The sequence below is a fragment of the Tupaia chinensis genome, unplaced genomic scaffold (genome assembly GCF_000334495.1).
Source record: "Tupaia chinensis unplaced genomic scaffold, TupChi_1.0 Scaffold139457_1, whole genome shotgun sequence".
Classification (NCBI taxonomy): domain Eukaryota; kingdom Metazoa; phylum Chordata; class Mammalia; order Scandentia; family Tupaiidae; genus Tupaia; species Tupaia belangeri.
In genome coordinates, this window is record NW_006199342.1 from 2,211,670 (window position 1) to 2,233,967 (window position 22,298).

Below are 22,298 nucleotides of genomic sequence, written 5' to 3' on the forward strand. Positions count from 1 at the left end.
ATAGCTCATAAGATGGATGATTTTCCTGCAGAATTATTTCAGACCTTTAACATGTGAAGAAAACTTCCTTTTGCTCATAGTTTGCTAAGGGTTTTTGTTCAGAATAGACAGTGAATTTTTTTAAAGAACTATTTTATTTATTTAATTGCTTTATTTATTTATTTTCATTTGACCAGAGAGGGACAGGGTGGGAGAGAGAAAGAGGGAAGGTGAGAAAGCAAGCTACCAGATCTGGGACTTGAACCATGGTCAGCCATGTGGGAGTCCAGCACCCTTAACTACCATGCCACCTGCTGGCCCCAAAATAGTGAATTTTCTTGGGAAAAAAAAAAAAAAACTACGTATCTTCAGGTGATCATGTTTTAGTTTTTGTTATTTATCTCCTCTATACTTTTAATGTTATTAATTATATTAACCAATTTTATAACATTAAACCACCCTTGACATTCTGGAATAAAACTAACATTATTGAAATAAATGGCTTTTTTAATGCAGACCACTACAACAAAATACATTGCTGGTTATATTGCTGGACTCCAACATAGTCAACAGTGGTTCAAATCCTGGATCCAGTGGCTTAAAACTCAAGCTGGACATGTATACATGCATGCCCAAAATCCTGAGAGGAGACTGCAGGAAAAAGGATTGCAGCACAGCTATCCCAGCTGGGGTGGGTAATTTCTCATTTTCTGTCTCTCTCTGTCTCTCTGGTGAGTACACGAGCTTAGCAAAAATCTTTTAAAAAAGAGAGAGAGAGAGAGAGAGAGAGAGAGAGAGAGAGAGAGAGAAATATACCTTCATGATCTAATCACCTCCCAAGGAGTGCTAGGATTTTTAAGTAAAATTTTAGGGGACACAAACATGCAGACCATATCGTAGCTAGATTCATACTGCTATGAATTTGTGTTCCTATCTCTAAAACCAGTTGATGGGTATGACCAAAATTGACAGGGAATGAAACTAAAACCCAATGCTATTTGAGACCTTTTAGAATCTATACAATAATTTTGAATCAATAAAGTTAATTAACCTAGACTGTTGCTTAATATGTCACATGTACCAATATAATAACTGGACTATACTTTTCTTTTGCTTCTCCTGGCCAAGTCCCTGAACTTGACCTTTTTCTCCAATCAATTAGAGCATATTGTCTTTGGTCATATCCTTTTTTTATTTTTAGAGAGGTTTTTGCTATAGGGCACATGCACTTGCCAGAGATATGGAGACATGGAGAGACAGAAAGAGAAATCACCCCCGGGGAGAATGGCCACACCACAATCCCTTTTCTTCCAGTCTCCTCTTGGGATTTTGGGCATACACACATATGTGCCCAGCATGAGTTTTAAGTCGCCATGTCCAGGGCTTGAACCACAATCCACTATGTGGGAGTCCAGTGATGTAATATTTACTCCATTTGCTGGTGCCATAAGCCATATACTTTCATAATACCTTACATTTCTTCTTTATCATACTTATTATAACTTTAAAATTAACTTTTAGGTCATTATTTGTCCTCTGTCTCCTCTTAGACTACAAACTCCATGAAACCAGAAAGACTCTTCAATGTCTAGTTTTCACTGCATTTCCAGTCTCTAGAATGGTGTCTTGTATATTACATAATCTCAAAAAATTTTTGTTTAATGACCATTGATCGATAATGGCTAGGATAGCTTTACTAACAGTTAGATAGTCTTCATTCAAACTATTATAATTGTATTATCTATCTACCTATCTATCTAAGCACATACATGCACTGGTAAAATGACTTCTCCATAGCTTTAGAAGTGGATATTGATATGATCACTTTGGAAATCTGTTTCATCATATCTACACAAATTGAACACAAATATACCCTATGACCTAGCAGTTACACAATAGAAATATATACAGGTATTCACCAAAAGACAGGTACTGGAATGTTTACAACAGTCCTATCTATAATAGTCCCAATGTAAAATTCATCCAACTGCTCACAAGAGTAGTGAGTTAAAAAAAATGACATATTTATACAATAGGATACTATACACTCTTGAAAATTAAAAAAAAAGTATAATGATATGCCCCCAATGTGGATAAATGCCATAAACATAATGTTGAGTGAAAGAAGCCAGATTCAAAATTATATGTTGAGGCTCAGAAACTAATTATCCCAAATATTGTGCTTTGGTATGCTGAATGCTTTGTACAAAGATTTCAGAATTAAGTTCTCTCTAACTTTCCCTTGTTTCATTTTATATCCTTATCCTAAGCCAGAGGGTTGGGGATTTGAAATTTCCTTATGGACTAAAGAAAGTTTATCCAGAAGAAATGTAATTATCTTGGATTCCCTCCTTAGAATCTATATTAACCAGGGAAGATTATCTCCTATCAGACATAATACCCGAACAGACTTTCATCCATTCTTTCAGTTCTTCTAAGGGATGTTATCCGAGAGATTTAATCTGTATAATAAGACAACCTTTGTTCACAATATCCCTCCACTCCTCACCTTCCCCTGATTTGCCTCCATTTCCCCCTGAGCCCAGAGGAACCTTTGTCACAGACTATTTTTTCACAGGCTCCTTCAGATTCCTAAGAGAATCATTTGCAAGCCAATTTCTGCCTCTTGGATCTATTCATTTTCACCTAAAAATCACTTACTACTCCTCTACATCCATCACTTCCCTTTCCACTATCAAAAGGATATTTATAATTTAACCACCTGGTTGGTCTTTCAATCTCATACTTTGTATATAACTCCTGTGCTTATGTACATTAATAAATGTGTTATTTTTTCTATTAATCTGATTGTTAGTTTCTTTCAACAATTTCTTTAGAGAAAGAAGGAAGGAGAAAATATTCCTTTACCTCTACAGTTTACTGAAGCTGACAGCATGAAAGCAATCGCCTATTATAGAGCCTACAGATGGGACCCTGGGACAACTGACAAAAACAAAAGAGAAAACAGCAAAGAAAGGCAAGGTTGTGTTTGTTTGTTTGTTTGTTTTAAGTTAGTTCTCCTGCTATCTCTGTGGTATTTGGTCCAATGTGAGTGATAGGAGTCTGTCTTTTTCCCCTTTCCAAAATTGAATTAAAGGAGAAAATTTTATAAATTAGATAGCATTTAAAATAAATAAACTGGTTATATATAAAAGGAGGTGTTTTAGAAAAGTTCTCATCTTAAGCAATCATTGTTTTCTATGAAAAGATCATTTATAAAAGAAAACAAAAGGGAAATGTAACCAATAGCCTTAAACATTCCCTTAACAAAGTTAAAAGCAGAAATCAGATTTAAAATAAAGTTAAAATTCTTTACATTTTCAAGCTGCCCTCTTTGGATTACCTGCAAGATTTTCAAAAAAGTCACTCTAGCCTGTAGTCTGTCCCTGAGGACATCATGTTCTCATTGCCACAACCCAGGTTCAATAATGGTCAAGGAACCAGTCCCTTAAAGATAAGATAATGATAATGTTCAAAATATTTCTTATAATTTTGTATAATTTTATGACTCTATAACAACAGAAGCAGTATGGTTTTAAATATATATATATATATATTTAGAGTGTAGATACTCGGTATCTTTAAAATTCAGTATTTTGAAATTTTGAAAGTTGTTTGTAAACTGTCAAGAACTATGGAGTATGAGCTAAAATTTTTTGATATGTAAAGTAAATGTTTGTGGAAAAATGTAAAAATAAATAAATAAAAGGAAGAAAACAAAACAAAACAAAAATAAGAAATCAGTGGTTAATTAATATTGGAAATAAAAATACGCCTCTGGCTAAAAAAAAAAAAAGATAAAAATCTCTAGCTCAGGAGAAAAAAATTATAATAAGCCCTTTTTTTGGGACCAGCAGTTAGTGTAATGGCTATGTCGCTAGACTCCCACATTGTTAACCACGGTTCGAGTCCTGGACTCGGCGGCTTGAACTCATGCTGGGCGCGTGTGTGTGCATGCCCAAGTTCCTGAGAGGAGAATGGAGGAGAAGGGATTGCAATGTGGCCCTGGGGGGTGATTTCTTGCTTTCTGTCTCTCTGTCTCTCTCTGTCTTTCTGGTGAGCACACGTGCCCTATAGCAAAATCCTCTCCAAAAAAATAATAAAGCCCTTTTTAAAAACTTCTCTCTTATTATTTGTTTTGACTTTGTATTAGTGTGATTTTGACTTTTTGGAGACTCATCTGCTTATAACCTTTTTCTTCCTATGTTAAGTTTTTAATTTCCTATTTTGTCTTATTGTTATTTCTTTATGAACCAAATAGGGATATATGGGTTATTGAACCTTTATTTAAGGTAGCCAGCCAAAGATAGGGACCTCCAAATATGGCTTTCATTTGTTTGAATGTGTTCTTCCAAAATTCATGTATTGACAATTGGTTGCTATTGTGAAGGTATTAAGAGGATGAAAGCTTAATTGGACCACGGTGTTAAGAAGTAGAGCTAAGAGAGATAATTAGGATTAGATAAGGTAATTTAGGTGATCCTCATAATTGAATACTGGTGACTTTCTAAGATAGATACTAGACACACATGCTCTTGTCCTCTCAGCATGTGATCTCTAGTACTGCCTCTCAACTACACAGAGTTCCCACCACCAAGAAGGTCCCCGCCATGTGGTCCCACAGCCTCAAACCTCCAGAATCATGAACTACATTAACTTTTATTCTTTAAAAATGGCCAGAAATAGTCTATGGTATTCAGTTATAGCAAGAGACAAAAATGAATGTAAACATTACTGAACAGAAATGTGGGTTAAACCCTATTTGTAACTAGTAAAACTTTCCTTTCTTAAATTGTCATTGGGAATAGTCTGGATCTTAGGAGAATGGCAACACTGGCTCTCTTTTTAGAGACCTTGGTTAAAACTACAAATGATTCCTTGACTGGTCTCATGTATGCTTATTCATTTTGGTCTTGAGTAATATGTTTAAGTATAACTTTGGTTTAAGACTTTAGCTTATAACCAGAGTGGGCTTTTTGGTAGTTCTGTTTGTAGGTTTCTGAGGAACATCCATATTGCTCTCCATAGATAAAGTCTTAGAAACTGAATGTCTGAGCCTTCAGGACTAAGGACTAGGTCTTTGACCCTAACAAATTTGCTGCAGTGATGTCATTTTGTGGAATTTCTTGCTTTCCACCTTTACAGACTGTCTTTGTTGTGACACAACATTTGCCTGGTGGCCAAGTGGTTTGAAAAGGATGAAGCTAGAGTTAAGAAAGGTGGCAAACTCAAAGTTAGTGGTCTCTCCGATTTGCTTGATCACAGCTTGCTGTTGTCTTGGCTTGTGACCATGAAGTGATTATGAGTCTTAATTAAAATATGCATCAAGCAGGGGCATCAGACAGGTTAGTGACTAAGGTGCTGGACTCCCACATGGCTGACTACAGTTCAAGTCCTAGACCTGGAAGCTTCAAACTCACACCATGCATGTGTGTTTGCATGCCCAAAATCCCCAGAGGAGAATAGAAGTATTGCAGTGTGGCCATCTCTCCTGTGGGGGCTAGGGGTGGTGATTTCTCACTTTCTGTCTCTCCAGTAAGTACACATGCCCTTTAAGCAAAAATCTATAAAAAAAAAAAATTTAAAAAAACCCCAAATTATATGCATAAAATCCTTATTGGTTCACTTATTTACTGTTATTAGTCTTTCAGGGATGTTGTCTTTATTTATTACATATTCAAAATATGTTTTTTCTAATTGGCTAAAAGAAATCAGCAAGCATATTCCAAATAAATCAAAGTGCCTGATCCTTCTAGCCAGTAGAATGCAGAAATAGAAAAGCTTCTGCCCACAGGGCTTCAAATTCCGGTACAAATGGAAGATATAGACAAACATGCGTAACTTGTGGCATGCCAAAAGTAGCTTAGAGGGCTTTTGCAAGCCCTGCTGCAAAAATCATCAGCGTCTCTAAATCACCCAAATGAATGTCCAGTCTAAATCAGTCAGTGTATTTGCTAAAAGCAATTACAATGGAAAGGCAATCATTCTAGTCTCAAATATCCACTTCCAGGAAATTTCCTCTTCCTCTCTAGAGAATAATAGGTGCCACAATAAATTTACAAGCAGGAAGAGAGTCTGAGAAGGAATCCCAACTGAAGTTATCTATGAACTTGGTTTTGAGAGACCAAAGAACATGCAGACTAGACTAGGTACAAAGAACAGTCTGTGCTTCAGCATAAAACAGAGACGAGGAGAGGATTTAGTGATAAAGGGACTAGGAGAGGATTGTCATCTGGAGGAACAGGGAAATCAGAATTCTGAGAGTACTGCATACACACTAAAAAGTTTGGGCTTCATTTGTGCACAAGAGGGAAACATCTAAAAGTTTAATGAACTAAAATCTAAGAGAAAATATTTTAGTGACATTGTGGAGATAGTAGCAGAGGTGGGAGGCATGAGAGGAAAGGACAAGTCATGTGAAGCCAGTAAGAGACATTTTCAGCTGGTTCATGGTAAGTTCTTTAGTTCTCTCACTCCTGCTATCTTAAATGCTTCGCCTGATGAGACTATTCCACCCTATCAGATTCTTCCTGTCTTATTTTAGTGCTGTTTGTACCTCAGCAAGAATAATTATTGTGATGTTCCATCTTAAATCTATTTGGCTGAAGTCTTCAAAGTTTTGGTCATTGCCAGTTTGGCAAAAACATATTTTGATTCCATCTTGCTGGATTTTCTTTTTTTAATCAGTGTGGTTATTTCATGACAGGAAGTAGATCTTGAGCTTTTTTATGATGCATCATAAAAAGAACTGCTCGTTTTATAAGGTAATGCAACAAGAGCCTAGGATGCTTCAGTGGTTAATGAATGTGGCAGGATTCTTTCCAAATCAGCAACTCTGAGCAGGAGACAAACAGCGGTGTTTAAACAATGAAGAACTTTGAATAAGGAATTAATGGAGTGGAGAATTGCTGCCTTTTAAGCTGAAAGGATCTCATAACCACCCCCACAATCAAACCATTTCTGTTGAAAATGATTTTCCTGATTGAAGGAAATGAGATATTTTTGCATATATCCACCCTATCCAAATTTAACCCAGTATGTCCCCACCTCTTCTTTCTCTCTCCCTATGTGTCTGTCTGCCTGTCTCTCTCTCTCTCTCTCACACACACACATATACAGACACACACTACCGCCTCATAGAAGCCAGTTTCAAGAGAGTGAAGATATCATGTGCATTCTGGAAATATCCATCACAGCAAAGCCCACCTCAAGCTATTTTTTGTATTTAATGTTCATCCATCAAGCCTTGGACCTAGACACAAAGCAATATTTCCTCCTTACAGTTTATTTCTTTCAGAACTGTGAGGAAGGATGTAAGAAGTCCCTCAGCCCTGCGATTTTTACTAAGCCTGGAAATTAAACATTTAATCACTGATTGCGCTTAGTAAATGTGTATACATGGGAGCCTTTTGTTCTCTAATTGTCCGTAATTACAGTTCTTCCATTTATTCTTTTTTTACTTTTTATTTTTAGTTATTCATCATTATTTTACATTCAATCACTGTGTATCATGACAGCACACCAAATGAATTTTCCCATCCTGAATACACTGTATATTGGTTCTTCCACACATTCTAAGAACTCAAAGAACAAAATAAACAGCTGCATTTAGCCTACACTATATACAAATCAAACACACACACACAAAAAATAAATGGAAAAGCATCTTAGGCACAGGTGTATGAGAGCTTTTGGCTTACAACAACTTTAAGAGGTCAGTAAAAGAAAGAAATGTAAAGAACAAACTACTTCAGTGATTTGTTAACTATTAAAATGCTTAAATCTTCAAATCCAGCTAGGTCTGAATTCTTCTATCAATATGACTCCTGTATTCTTACTTTAGAGGAAAAATATATTCACAATATGAAGTTTATTGGGATAATGTGTTTACCATTATACTCCCCCACTCCAAATTGATCATTTTTTTCCAGGCATATTAATAGTAGATAGTTTCCCAAGCATAAAGTTTCATGTCATCTGACTCAATATTCAATTTATTCTATTCAGTAATGCTTATGTTAGCCCTTACATTAAAGAGTCTTTTCTCAATAACATTTGACACAGGAATTTAAACCAACTATTAAATTATTTTAATAATTTAATTACCAGCTGTCTGGTAAAGGTCACATTTCAATAAAGCATTTTCACATATCAAAGTTGGGTATTGCTTCTCAAATTATCTTTGGCATTCTTTTAGCCTTTACTCTCCACCCACTTTGACAAGCTTATATATTTAAAAAGTTAATGTTATCAGGGCCAACTGGTAGCATGGTGGTTCAGGCAGCTGGCTTCCACATACCTGACTGTGTGGTTCAAGCCCTAGACCCAGCAGCTTAAAAACCCACAAAGTACGTGTGCATGTTTATCCAAAATCCTGAGAGTAAAGGAGAAGGGATTGTGGTATGACCATCCCCACCCGGGGTGTGTTTTCTCACTCATCACTCCCCACCCGAATATAGCAACCCCATACACCCTATAGCAATTTTTTTTAAAGTTAATGTTAATGTAAGCATGCATCAACACATGTGGTCACATAGGCTGTACATGGTGCAAGTCTGAATATTCACATAGGTGAAAATGTGACTAGTGCCCCCTGAAGTTTTCAGTAATATTAAATAGTGGGAGTGGTAAGAGATGTGCCAATAATGGAATTCTACTGCCTTCTTTGAGAAGGATGGAGGCAGAAATAAAGATTGACAACAGATGATGTGAGTAGGCAAGTTCGAACCTCTTGAATTCCTCAAATAATAATACCATTATTTCCATTTCAAGTTTTCTTAAAAACATATTTGAAACATTTGTCTTTCCTTTAAAAATTATCTTCATGCTACTTTTTTAGTTGACACATAATAATCATACATATTTATGGGGTACAATGAGAGTTTTCAGTGCATGAATACAATGTGGAATAACTAAAGCAGGATAATTAGCATATTTAGCATCTCAAACATTTATCATTACTTTGTGTTGGGAACATTTAAAATCCTCTCTTTCAACCACACTGATGTGTACAGTAAATTGTTGCTAGCTGTAGTTACCTACCTTACTGTGCCATAGAACAGAAACCCCCAACCTTTTTGGTACCAGACATTGGTTTTGTGAAGGGCAATTTTTCCTCAGACCCAGGGTAGGAGGGATAGTTTATGAGAGTGCACAACCTATTATAGATGTCTTGTGTTTACAGTTCACTATAGGTTCACCCTTCTGTGAGAATCTAATGCCACTGCTGATCTGACAGGAGGCAGAACTGAGGCGGATAATGTGAGCAATGGGGAGTAGCTGTAAATACAGATGAAGCTTCTTTCACTGCCTCCCCACCCCTCCTGCTGTGTGGCCTGGTCCTGCTGTCATTTGCAGTGGTACTGAGGACTGCTGGAGAGCCGTTGTTTACACTTTCTAAGCACTGGGCCTCTCTCCTGGCTCTAGGCCAATCCCCAGCTAGGTGCTTTACTTCCAACTCTGTTGTCATCCCAAGTCTTCATGCTTCAGAAGGCTTTAGTCATTTCCCTGTGGAATTCCATTGCTTCCTTTACACTCTAGGTACATCTATTTAATTTTTTTTTTGTTCTTTCCTTGTGAAGGAGAAAAGCACTAGGTCCCTCTAGCCAACCATCTTGATAACATCCACTTTTTTTTACTTCTTTTTAATTATCTTCTATGACTCAGTTTAGAAAACATTTTGTGAACTCAGTGTGCAATGTGATGACATTTTGGCTAAATTAAACTGATGCTCGTTAATTACTGAGTGAATACTAATGGGATTTACTTGACAATAAAGTACTTTGTATTGATGTTTCAAATATAAAGCTCATTATTTATGGTGGTGCAGAGGTGTAAAGCATGAAGAGAGCTTGCACAGTCTGAGTTAGAGCCCCATAAGGTGAAATTTACCTTAGGGGCATTTATCACATTTCAGGAACTGATTCTTAACTCTACAGGCTCAGAATCTTGATTTTTGAGTTCTACTTGAGGGATGAATTCACATGCACAAATATTTACCAGAATATAAAGGCACTCACTGATGATCAGGTCAGTCACTGATCATCACCCCTGTTGACCTAGCCATACATCCTTATCCTGGAAGCAGAGTAAATCAATTGACTTTATCTAAAGGCTACTAACCCAGTTTGGGCTCATAACATGGAGGGTAAATGTATGGTCTAGATGAAAATAGAACATCTCTACAATAAATTTAATTTTCAGATGGACTGACACCTCAGTGTGCCTAGCTGAGAAGTGAATGGGTTACCACTGATATTCAGAATTCCTTTTTTATCCTCTCAGAGTGTCTCTATTCACGTAGGACAAGGCAACTGAGTAGGCCTCCCCTTCCTAAGTCACAATCCTATCTTGATTTCCTGATGCACCAACTGGACCATGGAAGGAGTTCCTCTAGTTATCCCCAAGGGCCTGCTACATCCTTCTCAGATGTTTCTTATGCATAGTGGATCATTTCTGTACCACATGTTTCTGCTGCTTTGGGACAACTGATTAGGACAAGGACAAGAGGGCCTATAACCTACGGAAAAGCTCTCTGTACTGACTGGAGGCATGCAAGGTAGTTGGTAGGAGACTCCTGTCCAAGAGGATGCTGTGCATCACTGACTGCCAAACCACTGCCATGCTCTCATGTGGTATGTCTGAAGGAGACACACAGAGAAGGCAGCTGGGTTAACAAGAGCAAAAAATATGTTTTAAAAAATCAGTGTAAGGAATCATGAGGTGCAGAAAGTTATGAGACAGTAAATCTTAAACAAAAGAAAATATCAGGTAAAAGGAAGAGTATACTGAGTCAGTGGGGGTAGGAGCAGGAGAAGCAGGAACATGCAGTTGTACATTCATAGCAACATAAAACTTAGAGAATGAAAAGATGTTTGATTCCCATGGGAGAAATTCTTTTGGGCCACAGCTGAGGCTAGAGTCTGTGGTGAATCATGAGCAGTTTTCCCAAGTCCACACTCTTTGTTCACAAGGCTCCCAAGTATGGTTTCTGTTTCTTTTACTACCCTGTGATTCCTTATAATAATAACTGTTCATTATCTGAGATAACCTGAGTGGATCTTTGCTTCTTACCATCTTGAAAAAGTCGGATTAATGATTCTGAAACTACCACCTGGTCACATTTATTGACACGTCACAGTCACCTATTTATAATTCCTGAGAGGTTATTCCCACAGTTAATCAATAGCATCCGTGGATTTTACTTATTAAACTCTCAGAGGCAAATGTACTTCCAGATTCTCAGGTGGCACCTAACTGTTGTCCTGGTGTGTTGACCCAGATAGAGACAGACCAGCTCAAGAAGCTGTGTGGATGCCCTTCTAATGCCTCATTTTGCTTTCATGCTAAATTGCTAAATCACAGAGTACTCTCTGCCACCACCTTAATTAGTAGGACTACAATTTCACTCTTTAAAATACAGTAGCAAGGCAATTTTCTATTACTCAAGGCTGAAACTTTAAGAGGTGACCAGCATTTGGAGTGATATAACCTTGCTCCAATCATTAGTCATTTGCAGCCAAATTAAACAGAGACTGATTATGGCTTCTAAATGAGATGTAGCGGGTTGTTTATACTTTAAGTTTAGAGCATCACTGCTCAATTATTCATGCATGGAACTTTATAGCCACAAAATAGCACTTAAGCATCATCAACCTCTTAACCATATGATTGGTATAAAATGGTACCCGTGGACTGCCCTTTCATCCAATGTAATACTCAAATTCCAGAGTGAAAAGTAAAATTGGTAATGATAGAGAATATGAGAGAACCATAGAACATTCTGGTATCAGATAAATGAATTGAGAAGTCATGATTCTAGTTGGTCTCATTTTTCATCATAACAGAAAATAAAACCAAGATACATTATGAATGTCATCTGTTCACACTGTCTGCCACTAGCACACACTACCTTTTCTCTTCTGTGTCATGCTTGCAATAACCAATATAGTGCCTACCCCAGCAAATATCAGGATTTGCAGAGTTTCAATTTGAAGTCAAGATCTGAGATGCAGGATCAGCAGTCAGCGTAATGGCTACGTCGCTGGACTCCCACAGTCTTGGACCCAGCGGCTTAAACTCATGCTGGGCGCGTGTGCGTGCGTGCCCAAGATCCCGAGAGGAGAATGGAGGAGAAGGGATTGCGGCGTGGCCATCCCCCCTGGGGGGTGATTTCTAGCTTTCTATCTCTCTGTCTCTCTCTGTCTTTCTGGCGAGCGCACGTGCCCTATTAGCCAAAAAAAAAAAAATCCTCTCCCCCCAAAAATGATGTGAGATGCAAGGGTTCAAGGGCACTATTTGATTAAAATGCTTAAAAATGCTTAGTAAAAAGCAGAAAATATCTGAAGAAAGAAGGACAGAGAGACATAAAGGCTTTAGGTAGAATTTGGGCAAAAGAGCACTTGACTGCAATGGTTTCAAACTGCAGAACTTTCTAAGCACTCTTTCTGGTTGGAAGCCTAGAAGGTTATTCTTATTGCTCTAGATTATTTGTCACGTGGAGAAAGTACAGTTTTTCCACTGGGAGTGACCCTGAGCTCTCCCAGGGTACAGGCTTCTCTCTTCTTTTCTCCCTTGACGAGGTGGCACTGATGTGCATCTTCTGGTGTGAGGCCTGGCTGCATTGAAGAAAAGCGATTAAGCATTTATCTTCCCATTCACCCTAGTTCACAAAATTTAGTAAAGACAGGAGATACTTTGTGATATTTTATTAAGTGGATCACAGTTCTCTGTAGCAAATAAATAGACATCAATTCATTAAAATTGTTAATCATGAGTTAATGAGTCCACCAGGTAAGAAATATTTGGGGATTAGAAATACTGGAAAACTGATAAATTTTTGAAATTACGCATATATATGATAAATTTGATGTCACCTGCCGACAGTAAGCTGTGTTCCCAAAGGAAAATAGTATCTCACTCTGGTGATTTGATTTCCATGAGTGGAAGAATACAGCCAAAAATAAAATAAGAGCATAGAAAGACAGCCAGAGCACTTCATTTTTTATCTGCCTCTGTTCTTCTCACTCTCATATATAATAATACATAGTCTAAGGGAGGATTTGTTATTTGTTATATAGTCCAGAGGACTGTCTATTCTGTAGGGTATTCCACTTCTGTTTAGGTATTTGAATGATAGTCAACATTTATTGTCACAATTTATTTTCCTTGAGTTTTCAATCAAATTTCTATGCTGCTTTTGTCTCAGACCCCACATGTCTCTGACTAAGGGATCAAAGTCCTTACTAGTGATTATTTCCCATCACCACCATTGCTGGAGAAACAAGTGATAACGCCAGAAACCCAAGGATTCTAACTCCCCAACTGATCTTAGCAGAGGGGCAATGTCACTAAATCTTACTTAAGCCCAAGTTTGCCTGTGTGTGTGTGTGTGTGTGTGTGTGTGTGTGTGTGCAATTTATGTGAGCAACAAACTGTGACACCTGAATGTATGTTAACAGAATATCATCTTGAGATATAAGAAAATTTGTAACAAAGACCCTCTGATACTCTCATGATTTAACTAAGGATTGAGAAGTAATGTATCTATAAAAATGACAAGTCAGTCCTATCAGTGAAAATACAAGGTTTATATGACTAGCCAAACTAAACAATTCCAAGATAAAAAGAAGGGGAAAAAAATACTCAGGGGTAGAAGAGATGTGGGTTATAGGATCAGCATGTTTGAGAAAAGGATCTGGGGCACTTTTTTGCTGCCAGACTGTATGCACCCTTGCTTCACTCACCCTTTCCCTGCAGGGCCTCCTGGCATGGAGCTGCTGATTAAATTAGTCTGCCCAGTGCAGATCTTCTATCTAGCAGTCAATGAGACTTCACCCGGCCTCTCAGGACACAGGCTATGGGTACTCCTATAATATTCTTCAGGAAGAGAAGAAAACAGATAGCTGGTTTAGCAAGTGAAGCAAGTGAAACCTCTCTAGTAATGAATTAGTAGAAGAAAAACCTATCTCTGGAAGGATTCTAATCTCTTAGGTTGTTTTATATGTCTATTGAATGGTGATATTGGAATGGGCAAACAGCAGGGAGCAGTTACACCTCTGTTTCAGTTCCTCATAACATTTGTAAGTCTATTGAAGCCTGATGCAGGGGGTCCTATTCAGAGCCGAGAACCATGAAATGTGTATAAGTTCCCAGCAATATTTCTAAAAAGTCCATACCTTCCTCATATCTACTCCTCCAACCCCCACACATACATTACTGCTACCCTTGCACGGATGTCTTTCAGAGAGCCTGCAGTCAGCTGGTGGCATGATGGTTAAGGTAGCTGGATCCTACATGGCCCTCTGTGCAATTCAAGTCCCAGACCTGCCAGGCAGCTTGAAAAACATGCTAGGCACATGTGCATTATGTGTGCTTAATCCCTAAAGGAGAGAGAAATGGAGGAGAAGGGACTGCAGTGTCACAGTCCCCCATGAAAGGGGTTTTCTCTCTTTCTTCTCTTACTGTCTCTCTCTGGCAAATGTATGCACACTCTAGCAAATTAAAAAATTAATTAATTAAAATACATTTTGTGAAAACCTGAACTCCCCCCTAGCTCCCTTCTGTATTTACTTGTTGCTCTGTTTTCTAACATGCCATCAACAAAGTCCTGATCCAAACCCCATGCAAAGACCCATTTATGAAGGAGGAGAGTCAGGAAGACACTAAGCTGCAAGGTTTTCAATAGTCAGGGGAGGAAAAGGCCCAAGAGTAATCTCGAACTATTTTTCACTGCATGTTATGCAGTCACAGTCACGTGTCGTTTAATGATGCAAGTGCATTTTAAGAAACAGCATTAGACAATTCCGTGGCTGTGTGATCCAGAGCATATTTACACAAACTCAGAGGGTATTGCCTACTCCACATGTAGATTATATGGTATAGCTTACAAGCCTGTAGAGCATTTTATTGTGCTCATTACTGTAGGCAACTCAAACACAATCGTGCAACATCTAAAAATAGAAATGGTAAAGTAAAAAGTAGGGTAAAAGAAAGATTTTTAAAAATGGTACAGCTGTAAGGGTGCCTACCACAAGTGGACTAGAAGTTTCTCTGGGCGAGAGAGTAAGTGATGAGTGAATGTGAAGGCCTCGCACATTACGTACACTACTGTGGGTCTCCTTATCAACACTTGCACTAAATAAAAATATTTTACTCTCCTCAACAATAAATTCTCTTTATGGAATTTCTTTACTTTATAAACTGCTATGGTTTGGATGAGGTTCGTCCTTCAAAGAGTCCTGTTTCACATCTTACTGTTGGGAGCTGATGGTGCTGGTGGCGGTGATTGGATCGTGGTGATCAGGTTGTCAAGGCAAGTCTCGTGAATAGATGAATGGTGTTTCCTGAGATCTAGTGGATTCTCTCTCTTGTCAGAAGACGTCTGTCCTCACGAGCTGGTTGTTATGAAAGAGAGCTGTCAGAAGCTTTCCCTCTCTCTGCATATGTACGTCGTTCTCTGTGCTTCCACAGGCCATGTTACAGTCTGGCTCACTGCCAGGCCTATGCCTTGGGAGATTCCAGACATCAAAACTTTGGGTTAATAAATCCCTATTTTTGGGCCAGCAGCTATTGTAGTAATTAAGGCGCTGGACTACCATGTGGCTGACTGTAGTTCAAGTACTGACCCAGTGGCTTGACACTCATGCTGAGATTGTGGTGTGGCCATTCCACCTCCTGGAGGGGGGAGTGATTTGTTGCTTTATGTCTCTCTGTCTTTCTGGCAAGTACATATGCCCTACAGCAAAGATCACTCACTCACTCACTCAATAAATAAATAAATAAATATCTATTTCTTCATAAATCACCTAGTCTCAGGTATTTCTGTGAGCAATGCAAAAATAGATGAAAATAGACATTTAAAATTTTTTAAACATTTTTATTCTTTTATAACACTTAGTTTAAAGCAAAAAGATCTTGTACAACTGTACAAAAATATTTTTTCTTTCCTTATATTCTTATTCTATTAGCTGTTGTCTATTTAATTTTTTTTAATTTAACTTTTTAAACTTCTTTCTTAAAAACTAAGACTCAAAACACACATTAGCCTTGGCTTATACAGGGTTGGGCTCATCAATATTGCTGTCTTTTCCCTCCACATCTCGTCCTGCTGCAAGGGCCATAACAAACAAAACAGCACAAGGTTAAATCAAGCACAAGAGAAAATCATTCCATCAAGAGATGCAATAAACATGAGATGTGAGGCTGCTGCTGGCGTAACATGGAATATTGTTTCACAGTCAAGTTTTTTGTTTCATAAGTAGCAGGAGTATAGGCTAAAACAATGATAAAAATACAGTGTAGAGCCAGACAGTGGCACAACAGCCAAACAACTGGGTTTGTTTCCTGGGATCTCTCTGAGCATGTGGTATACACACACACACATCCCAATGGTCCAGGCTGACACTGGGGAGTATTATGGTGATAAGACCCTGTTGAGGGTGCCTGTTTCTGTCTTCCTCTCTCTCCTGGTTTCTCTCTCATGGAAGAAAGAAAGAAGCTTTATGGCCACATAGTCATTGATTATCCTGACCAAGGACTCTGTACTGTACGTAAACGTACGTGCTATACTTTCATATGACTGACAGCAAGGTCGACTTGTTTACACTAGCATCAGTACAGACATACGAGTAGCGTGTTACATGAGGATGTCACGATGGATACACCAGGTGGTAGGGCATTTTCAGCTCCATTATGATCTTGTGGACCACCTTCGTCCATGTGTCGTATGTGCCGTCATTATATGATGCGTGAGTGTATTTTGTTTTATTGAACTAACATGAATGAAAAAGAATTTTGCTAGGAAGCAAAGGAGAAAGGGGAAGAGGAAGAGAAACTATTACAAACACGTACTGCAGCAGTGATGAACTCATATGCTTATGCATTCCCTTGTATTCACATTCCACAGACACAAAAGTGAATACTACTTACAAATCTCCTCCAACCACTGTCCCCTGCCACCTTCTTCCCCTATGTGGTGGCAACCAGTGTCATCATTTTCAAGTGTATCCCTTTAGAGATATGTTATGTAGACACAATGAACATGAGATTCTTTCTTCCACCTCTTTTTACCCAAATGGCAGCATTTTACGCATGCTGCCTGCACCTTACTCTTTTCTCTCATTGATTAAACTTGCACCCTGAAAGATTTCTCATCCTTGTGGGTGGATATAATTCAAATGAGTGTGTTGGTGTCAGAGGGGCACAATAAATGCACCTGTGCTTTTCCCACATGGATTTGAATTAACCGGAAGGTAAGACAAAGCAAAAAGCAGATAAAGGTCAAAATCTTTTTGTTACCGATCAAGCTGATATTGAAGAATACAGTTCAGGTGCAACAACAATGATATCCTAACACTAAATTCTCAAATAAGAAAGCCTTACCAACCCACATATGGGCGACTCCAAGAGCTACAGGTCTCCCTCCAGGAAAGCTCACCCTGAATGACTCATGACCTGGTGAAGCACATTTGAATAGGTCATAACCAGATCCCCAAAGGAAATATAAAGGGGCCCAGCTACAGGGACCTAGCTTCTTGCTCAAACATACTAATTAGGTAACTAATTTCAGTCAATAGTAGGGCAAGAAATTAAGAATGCTTAGGGAAAAATCTTTCCTGTGGAAACCAAAAGAGTGTAGCAGTAACATCACTCCTGAACCTCAACATTATGAATAAACTGTAATGTAATTAACTAGTCCCTTTGACCAGCCCTGTGGCCTAATGATTAAGGGAGCCAAATCCCATATGACTGACTATGGTTCAAATTCTGGCCTCAGTAGCTTGAAAAATACTCTGGGCACATGGACATGTGTGTCCAAGTCCTGCCAGGATGCAGAAATGGAGAAGGGATTGCAGTGTGACCATGTCCCACTGACAGGTACTGTCTCTATCTCCCTCTCTCCCTCTCCCCCACCCTCTCTTTGTCTCACTCTGGCAAGCTCATGTGCCCTCTAGGGGTGAAAAAATGAATTAGCCAGCTTCTTATCAGACACTTAGGATGCTTCCAATCTTTTGCTATTACAAAAATGTAATAACATGAATATTCGAAAACAAATAATATTGTACATAGAAGATTTCTTTTTTAAAATTTATTTGACTTTATTTGCTGTTATTAATTATGTTTGTTTTAATTTGACCAGAGATTCAAAGAGAGAGAGAAAGGAAAAGTGAGAAAGCAAGCCACCAGGTCTTGAACCATGGCTGGCCATATGCAAATCCAGCATCACAACCACCACACCACCTGCTGACCCTGAAGATTTCACATATATAGAATAAGAATTTCACACATATAGAGTAAGTAAGAATGTTAAGTTCCTGAATGTAAAATTGCTGGCTGAAAGTATGTGCATTTAAATTTTGCTACATGTTATGGTATAATAGTTATGATGCTAGACTCCCACATAACTGAACATGGTTCAAGTCCCAGACCCAGCAGCTTGAAAATCATACCAGGTGTGTATGCATGCACATGTGGAGAATGGAAGAGAAGGGATTGCAGCATAGCCTAGTCACACACCCCCCCGGGGGGATAATTTCTCACTTTCCTTCTCTCTCTCTTTCTATCCAGCAAACACATGTGCCCTATGACAAAAACAAAAACAAAGGTTTGCTACATATTGCCAAATTGCTTCACGTGGAAGTTATATCAATTCCCCAAGATATTTGTGAAAGGTCCTATTTCTCCACACCCTTTTTAACATGATGTATTAATAAGGTATTAAGATTTTTAATCTTTGCCATTTTAATACACAACATTTGGTATCTTGGGCTGACTTCAGAGATCAGTGGTTAAGGGAGCTGAATCCCATATGGGCTGACCATGTTTCAAATCTCAGCCCTCATGATTTGAAAAACATACTGGGTACATACAGGTGCATGTTTAAAATCCTGACAGATAGGAAGAATAGAGGATAAAAGTATTGCAGCATGACCATACCCCATTGGGAGATGTTTTGACTCTCTTGTTAATGCACATGCCCTCTGGCAATAAAAAAATTACATGGTAAGTTTATGACACAGTCATATTTTTTTCTTATTATGAATCAGGTTAAACATTTTTCTTACCCTTAAGACCTCTTTTTATTTTTTATGTAAACAGCTTCTTTGTATCCATTATTTTTTATTGAATTGTGGTGGGGTGTTTTTATTTTAATTTGCAAACACCCTGGAATTTGAACCTGGGATGTTTGTAGAGGCTTTTGCCTTAGGGTGCATGAGCTCACTGGAGAGAGATAGAGGCAGTGAGAGGGAAAGTGAGAAATCACTCCCCAGGGGAATGGCCATGCCTCAATCTCTTCTCTATTCTCCTCCTAGGATCTTGTGTAAATATACACATATGCCCAGTGTGATTTTTGAAACCACCAGTTCTAGGACTTGAACCGTGATTGGCCACATGGGAGTCCAGTAACATAACCAGTGTGTTATCTGCTGACCCTGTTTCAGAAATTTTTATCATGGATATGCTAAAGCAGATCAGTCTACTCCAGATTTCCTTGGGGCACATTTACATGATTCTATGGCTCAGATTAGGTATAGCTTAGTAGAAACTATGTTTAACCTCTTAAAACATAAACTCAGGATTAAAGTCCTAGCATTTGTAAAAATAAATAGTTACAAAGCTTTTTTTCCCCCATTAAATATACTAAGTTTGTTTGGAAGTAGAGAGTAGTGATACTGGGAGACGAAATAGAACTGGTCAAATGTTAATGTTCTCTCTACTGTTCTCCAATAGGACCAGAAGGAAACTTAATTTCCTGTCTCATTTTCAATTGATTGTTCAACGCCAACACCCTAAATATAGTTCCCATATTCTCATATATATCCAGAACAATAGGCTTGGCACTTTTCTTTAATGCCAAATTCTAGAGACTAGCATTTATCAGAACTTCTTCTGGTAATCTCAGCTTTACTTCCTGTTTTAGTTTTCCTCTCTCTGTTGTGGAAATGAAATATAGCTGATCACAATCTATTGCTTTATATTCAAGAAAGTAATTATCAGCTATATCTAAGCTTTTTCTTACATTATGAAAATACCAGTTTCTTTACTGCTTTCTCCAAATGTTCATTGAAGATGGTTCTGCTAGAAAGAATGAGGGAATTAGAACCAATTATGATAATAAGACACGAGGTGGGTTAATCACAGCAAAATGAAAATGAATAATCATTAGTGGGTGATGAGGGCACTTTGTGAAGAATTCAATATTCAGAATTTTTAATTACTCCTAGACGCCGACTCTTGACAAAATACAGCATCTGCAGATAATACCAGTAGATGTTGCATAGTAATTATGTAATATAATTTGGTGTGCTGCAGATTTGAGAGTTTGGAGAGATGTACAATGATGAAAGGCAAAAATGTACATTTTGCTATTTTGATGCTTAGTATCTGTTTTCTGTTAAAAGAAATTCAGTTTAATGGAACAGTGAGTCGGGTACAATCACAGATTCATGGAATCTGAATACTAGAATAGGCTTAATAGATCATTCTGACCCAGCTGCCTGGCTTTACACATGATGAAACAAATTCATAGTTGCAAAGGAATTTGTCCGAGTCATCCAGTGGGTTGGGAATAGTCCCCAGCCCTGACCCTATTTCATGTCATACACTTTTTAAAGCAAACACTTATGCAATGAGAGTAATGCTGCAATGTTTTATATTACCCTACCCCCTTTTCTGTCTTTAGTTCTTCACTTAGGAAAACAGGTTTTGATACAATTTTCTGGCATACAGTGCAGATATGCAAAGTTGCTATCACCCAGATTTTTCAAGACAGTTTTATTTTTCAATCCTCTGTTTTGCTTAGAGTCTAAATGAAGCTTGGATACAATTCAGCCTCACCACCACCTGACGTGTAACAGACAGTCCATAAACATGGCTGAGCAGCTCAAGCCACCAACAGTCCCCGTAGAAAACCAGCCACAGAAGTGATGCCAGTGTGTCCAGTTTTGCACACACACTCAAAAAAAGGCAAAACCTCTGTTTGGAAAATGTGCAAATATGCTGCTGTGTAAATAGCAGGCTTTGTTCTAAATGTGTACTTGGAATCTTGATTCCCAAAACAGGTCTTAAACTATATTCCGTAAGTGAAGTGGGTACTAACTTTTTTAAAATTTTATTATTTATTTATTGAGAAAGAGACAGTCACCCATAACAGGGTCTTCATGCTGCCCAAGCCCTGAGCCCTGTAGCCAGACAGGGTCATTGTTCAAAGACCCAGGATGCAAACCAGGAGCTTTCTCATGTGGCTTCCAACATACAGCAGCGCCCCTAGTGTTTGAGCTATTGTATTGCCAGGGATTAAACTGACACAGATTGCAGGTTATTGTTTCAGAAAGGAGCTCCTTTTGTTGCAAGCAGTGACTAGGTGATTGGTGGGAGGTGACTCTCTACTCACTGAAGTAATTGAGACAAACAAGGTGCCTCTCCTTCCTGAGTTTCAGTAGAGCTTCATTTTTCTGCTTGTCTCAAGACTTCAGTCTTTACAGGCCTGATAGATGAGTTGAAGATGTCAGAGAAAAGAACACATATATTTTTGGTAAATAAGATAGGAATTATCTGGTGAGTCTGAGTGGCAGGTATTGATACTGATTCACAACCTGTTCAGAGCAGTTCCCGGGTATGTACTCCCACTTCCTCGTTGGCAGGTACCAGCCTTTCTTCAAAGGCATCTGTGATCTCACTAGAAGGAATGAACGAAGCAGGGTTATTACTGCAGACTGGCCATTACTATGTCTCCAGTCTACAAGTGACGGCACAAATTCCCAGTGACGGCAGTGCTTTGCTTATGAGTGAGTCTGCTCTCTGTGACTCCAATGACTCATCAGGGCGGTGTTCATCTCCACCACCTGCTTCAGATGCAGGCTTGTGAATGAGCAATATGAGAGTTCAGAGGAGCTGCCTTTCTCATCTCTTCCCTCATTCAAATTGTATTTGCTTTGAGAAATTCACTTACTATTGAGTGATCATGAACTAACAGTATGTCCTTTAAGGCTGTGTAAGATTGCAGGATGGAATCAAGAAACAAATTAATATTCCATTAGAGGTTGGATCTGAATCCATGATTACAAAGCACCTGCTCTGGGAACTGCCTGCCTTTGCCTTACTGTTAAGGAGAAGCTGGAGTCATATTCTTGTACTACTTGGTCAGATTGCTATAGACACAGAATGTTTCTTTTTTTCCTTTCTTTTCTCTTTTTATTTCCTCTTTCTCTCACTTTCTTTCCTTCCTTCCTCCTTCTTTTCTTCTTTCTTTTTCTTTCTTCTCTTCCTCTTTCTTTCTTTCTTTCTCTTCTTTCTTTCTATGCTAGAAGCTGCACACA